We start from the raw sequence: 6,090 nt of genomic DNA, 5'->3' as shown, positions 1-6,090 counted from the left end.
AGTATAGGTGACCACTGGGGCCAGAAGAGGGTGTCCTCTCTCTCTCTCTCTCTCTCTCTCTCTCTTGCTCGCTCTTTCTCTCTCCCTCTCTCTCTGACTTTCTTTCTTTCTTTCTTTCTTTCTTTCTTTTGAGACAGGGTTTCTCTGGCTGTCCTGGAACTCACTTTGTAGATCAGGCTGGCCTCAAACTCACAGAAATCTACCTGCCTCTGTCTCCCAAGTGCTGGAATTAAAGGTGTGCGCCACCACCGCTCTTTGAGGGTGTCATTTCTTGAAGCTAGAGTATAGGTGGCTGTGAGCCACCTGAAGTGGGTACTGAGAATTGAACTCAGGCCCTCAGGAAAAGCAGTTCATGTTCTTAACCACTGAGCCATCTCTCCAATCCTGCTTTCTTTGTTGTTTGCTTCTCTTCCTTTCTTTCTTCCTTTCTTTTGGAGAAGGAAAGATTTATTTGGCTCCATCATTATTATTGTTCTTTTGTTTAAGACAGAAAGAAAAGCGCTAGATGGGACAGGAACACGAGAGGTACATTAACCATAGAGTTTATTTCAGGTGGGGGAGGGGAGAGCGAGAGGGGGAGAGATGCGAAGAGAGTAAGAGAGAAGGAAGATGAGAGTGAGAGAGGAAGTAGAGGAAGGAGAGAGAGAGAGAGAGAGAGAGAGAGAGAGAGAGAGAGAGAGAGAGAGCGCATAAGTGGGTGGGTTTGTTTTTAAAGGGGCCCTTTGCACGTGCATGCTCTCTAGCTTTCATGGAACCCTGGGCTGACCAGAGTACTGCCTGAGTGCATTCTGCCAGGTGACAGGGGCAGGCCAGCTTAATGCCTGAACCTTTCAATTATGGCCTTGGTTTGCATTTTTCTAATGGCTAATAGGATTTGTGTTTTAGTGTATGTGTGTATGTGTGTCTTTTGATGGTATGACAATTACCTTCCTTTAATGAACAATGTATTTATAGATAATGGATTGAAGAAAACAATAAAATACCTAACAAAGTGGTTCTATACTATATCCTCACATCTTTTATTGATGGGTTCTCTCCAAAAACAAACAAACAAACAAAGAAAACACTCAATTTTTCACTTTCTTGTGTAGCAAGATGGGGCAGCCCAGGAGACAGTGCTCTTAAAGAATAAAATAGCCTTTTCTCCACTCCCATATATCTATTTAATCTGTCTTTGCTTGGACTGCACTAACAAAATGTCATGGACCACATGGCTTAGACAACAGAAAGATAATTTACCCACAGTTCTGGAAGCTAGCAAGTTTAAAATCTAGGTACCAGCTAGTTTGGTTTTTGGTGAGCCATTACGTCCTGGTTTGCAAACATATCTTCCCAGTTTTTCAGTGACCTGTGTGGAGGTGGGAGGAGCTGTGAACCTGTGTGGAGGTGAGAGGAGCTGTGAACCTGTGTGGAGGTGAGAGGAGCTGTGAACCTGTGTGGAGGAGGTGTGAACCTGTGTGGAGGAGGTGTGAACCTGTGTGGAGGAGCTGTGAACCTGTGTGGAGGAGGTGTGAACCTGTGTGGAGGAGGTGTGAACCTGTGTGGAGGAGGTGTGAACCTGTGTGGAGATGGGAGGAGGTGTGAACCTGTGTGGAGGAGCTGTGAACCTGTGTGGAGGAGCTGTGAACCTGTGTGGAGGAGCTGTGAACCTGTGTGGAGGAGGTGTGAACCTGTGTGGAGGTGGGAGGAGGTGTGAACCTGTGTGGAGGAGCTGTGAACCTGTGTGGAGGTGGGAGGAGGTGTGAACCTGTGTGGAGGAGGTGTGAACCTGTGTGGAGGAGCTGTGAACCTGTGTGGAGGAGCTGTGAACCTGTGTGGAGGTGGGAGGAGGTGTGAACCTGTATGGAGGAGCTGTGAACCTGTGTGGAGGTGGGAGGAGGTGTGAACCTGTGTGGAGGAGGTGTGAACCTGTGTGGAGAAGGTAGGAGGAGGTGTGAACCTGTGTGGAGGAGCTGTGAACCTGTGTGGAGGAGGTGTGAACCTGTGTGGAGAAGGTAGGAGGAGGTGTGAACCTGTGTGGAGGAGCTGTGAACCTGTGTGGAGGAGCTGTGAACCTGTGTGGAGGAGGTAGGAGGAGGTGTGAACCTGTGTGGAGGTGGGGGGGGGTCTGTTCCTTTGGTGTCTCACAAGAACTTTGATCTTACCAGATTAAGGCTCTAACCCTAATGAGCCCTTAATTAATTCCTTAAAGGATTTATCTCCATCCAAGAACAACCACATTGGAAGCTAGGGCTTCAACTGCATCTATGAATTTAGGCTTCTAAAACATTTTAGCACATTTCCTGGAACCTTTTGTTGTTGCTTTGTTTTGGAGATGGGGGTCTCTATATGCAGCCCTGGCTGGCCTGGAACTCTCTACATAGACCAGGCTGGCCTCAAACTCACAGAGATCTGCCTGCCTCCAGAGTAGTGGGATTAAAGGTAAGTACCACCATATCTAGCTCTCCTAGAACCTTCTTAAGAAAGTCTTTTTTGTTTTGTTTGTTTTTGAGATGATGTCTTGTGTTACCCAGGCTGGCAGCCAAGGATACCATTGAATCCTGACCCTCCAGACTCTATCTCCCAAGTGCTAGAATTACAGGGATGAACCTCCAGGACCAGCTGTAAGAAAGTCTCTCCACCATTTGTTTCAGACCCAAAGAAATCAACCTGGGGAATGGCGTGAGTCCTGCTCCTAAAGAGTTTGGTTTGTGAGCGCCAGTACTGTGTGGCTCACACGCTAACTCCAGCTCCAGGGCATCTGATGCCCTCTGTTGGCTTCCATTGGCACAGGCACACATACTTATATAGACCTACACACACATAAGCATAAATAAAAGTAAATTAAAAATAATAAAATAAATCTTTTTAAAAAGAAATTATTCTGAATTAATAATCTCTTTTTTTAAGAAACCAATCTGACCACTGTGGTGGCGCATACCTTCCCAGCACACACTGGAGGTAGAGTCAGGTAAAGCTCTGAGTTCGAGGCCAGCCTGGTCTACATTCACACACAGCCTTCACAATCAATATCTCCTAGAGGGTTTTCTTTTTTTTCTTTGTATTGTTTCATTTGGTTTATCAAGACAGGGTTTCTCTGTGTAGCTTTGAAACCTGTCCTGGAACTCACTCTGTAGACCAGGCTGGCCTCAAACTCACAGAGATCCACCTGCCTCTGCCTCCCAAGTGCTGGGATTAAAGGCGAGCCCAAGCACCTGCCCCCACCCCAGCTTCCTAGTACATATTATTATTATTATTATTATTATTATTATTATTATTATTATTATTTTGTATGTATATATGATATGTGTTTGTGACACCGTGCTTGTGTGGAGAGCAGAGGACAAGTTTCAAAAGAGTTATTTTCTCATTCCACCACTAGTTAGTTCCAGGGATCAAACTCAGGCCCTCAGGCTTCCTGGGCAAATGCTGTTACCTGAACCCTCTTGCCTGCAGGTGGCACCCAGCTTACAAAGGCATACCTTAGGGAGTAGGTCTGAGTACAATGTGTCCGAAAGTCCTGGCATCTTCCCAGAGAGCTTTTTCAACCTTACACACTGAGAAGGAAAATGCCATGCGCATATATTGGAAAAACCCGGTCATTATGATCCCTCTCACTTCTGCACCCCCTTTTCTGTGGTATTCTCCCAACTGAGCTAATGCCAAAGGAGCAACTGCGAATTAAAACTCTCTGGCTACAAGCAACAGCAACTAGCTCTGAAAACCCAAGAAGGAACAGCAAGCCGAGTGAGGTTCCTGCCCTATCTAATCCCATCGTTTGGGAGGCTGAGGAGGGAAGACTGACCTTAAAGACTGGCCTGGGCTACCTAGCAAGATCTTGTGTCAAAAATTAAAATGTTTGTTGAAAGAAAATTGTGAAAGATTCATAGACTCAAAACAGTCTGGAAAAATTGGCAATCAGAGCAGTGGGAATATTGTATTAAAATATCAGTGATCGCAGAGGTTCTGGATATTCGGATCACAGGCAAATCCCTTCATAGTGCTACCTATCCCGGAGTTAGTCAGCTCCCAGTGGGTTTTGCCTTCTTATCTCCCACTATTTTTCCCCCAAGAGGAAGCACTTCCAATTGGCCTGGTTGTGAAGGGATATCATCCTTTGACAAGGGGGGCTTTGAACCGTGACTGACAGCCCCACCAAGTGTGCAGTGGGGGAAGGGCTTCTCCGAAAAGAAAGCGATGGAAGGCTGATGGAGGGAAAACAACAGATGTCCTCTGCATTCCAACCACGGGTTGCCAAGCAACATCTTCCCACGTTTTAAAATACCATATACGATTTTTTAAATGCTTCTGCCTCGCATAATATGATTATTTCAGAGGCAAACAAAAGATACACTCAGCCCCTTCCAAAATGACACAACCCATGCCCAGTAATGGCATCCATCCGCCTCCCCACACACACCCCAGGGTTGATTACAATCCTCCTCAATATTAACCTGTGGGCAGATGACAGAAGATTTAACCAACACCAGCCCACAGCATACACAGTTCTAGGGCAAAGAGGGATAATTACCTTTTTGTTGGGGTGGGGGGTGGGGGCAGTGGGAAGGGTTTGAGACAAAGTTTCTCTGTGTAACCCTGGCTGACCTGGAACTCTCTCTCTCTGTAGACAAGGCTGGCCTCAAACTCAGAAACCCATCTGGGATTAAAGGCATGAGCCAGCACTACCTGGCTTATTGCCTTTTAAATATATCTAACTTTGTGCATAGTATTATATGTAACTTACACTTCAACCAAAAAAAAAAAAAAATCAAGATAAAAAAGTGATATGCTCCCCATTTACAGTCTTACCTGAGTATTTGTGGGGTTTGTTTGGTTGGTTGGTTTTGGGTTTTCTGGAGTGTTGTTGTTTACTTTGGTTTTGTCTGGGAGGGAGGTGTTCTTTTGGGGCTGGCATGGGACTTGGTATGTAGGCTAGGCTGGTCTTGAACTGACAGACATCCTCATGTCTCTGCCTCCGGATTGCTGGAATTAAAAGAGTGTGCCACCACATCTGGGTTTATTTTTATTTTCAGGTTTTTAATTTTTTTAAATAAATTATATAATGAGGGGGAGGGAGAAGTATGCACATGGGTTCAGTGCCTCCATGGGCCAGAAGTGGGCAGCAGACCCTCGGAGCTGGAGTTACAAGTCAGTGCAAGCTCCTCCCCCTACACCCCACCCTCATATATGGGTGCTGGGAAACTTACTCAGGTCCTCTGGAAGAGCAACAAGCACTCTTGACTACTGACTGAGGCATCTCTCCAGCCCCTCCTCCTGGGCGTTTGTAATTCTGTTCTCCCACACCCATTGACTGGCCAGCCCCTCACTTGGTTTAATGCTTTGCCAAGGGGCTTGTGGAACTCAGCCATCAAGGTAGAATTCAATGATTCACACCTCCCAATAGTCACACCCTTGTGTAGAATCCTCCCACCTGTAGCATGCTCTAGAACATTTCCAAATGTCGGAATAGACTGCTGTGTCGCCTCCTCTCACTCCACCCTGGAGTTCAGCTCTGCATTCAGTCTGGACCTGGAGATTTTTCTACACCATAGATCACTTCTGTATCTCTTCTCTTTTTAGCCTGTGTGGAACAAGGGCTTTTTCATTTCATCTAATTACCAAGACACATGTGTTTACTTTCCTACCTTCCAAATAGAATGAAAGTTCCATCAAATCAGGGAAGATACTCGCCTCACAAATGTGTTCAGGTCACCTAGCACTGTGCCTGGTTAGTGAATGAATAAGTAAAACCAAGGAAGGAAGAAATGACATAACTGGGCAAGTACTGTCTCTCTCGTTAGAGAGGATAAGCACATTTTTGCTCACGAAGGAGATCATTACATTAATTAGCTAATTAAGTAATGGGAGGGCTTACAAAGATAGCGCTCCATAGGACAGGGTTCTCTTTCAGAATGCTGGTAATTTATCCTCAAGTCTTGTCTTTTAAATATCAATGTTTAAATTGCAAATAAAGTAATCCTGAGTGTACTTCTTATATTCATTGCTTTGCTTTGTTTGTTTTTTTAAGACTGCAAAAGCTTCCAAGGGGATGTAGAATTTGGCTATGCTGACTTAATTATGATACTGACAGGGCAAGAATATCTACATGTT

This window comes from Cricetulus griseus, chromosome 2 (assembly GCF_003668045.3).
Source record: "Cricetulus griseus strain 17A/GY chromosome 2, alternate assembly CriGri-PICRH-1.0, whole genome shotgun sequence".
Lineage (NCBI taxonomy): Eukaryota > Metazoa > Chordata > Mammalia > Rodentia > Cricetidae > Cricetulus > Cricetulus griseus.
This window is presented reverse-complemented; position numbering follows the sequence as displayed.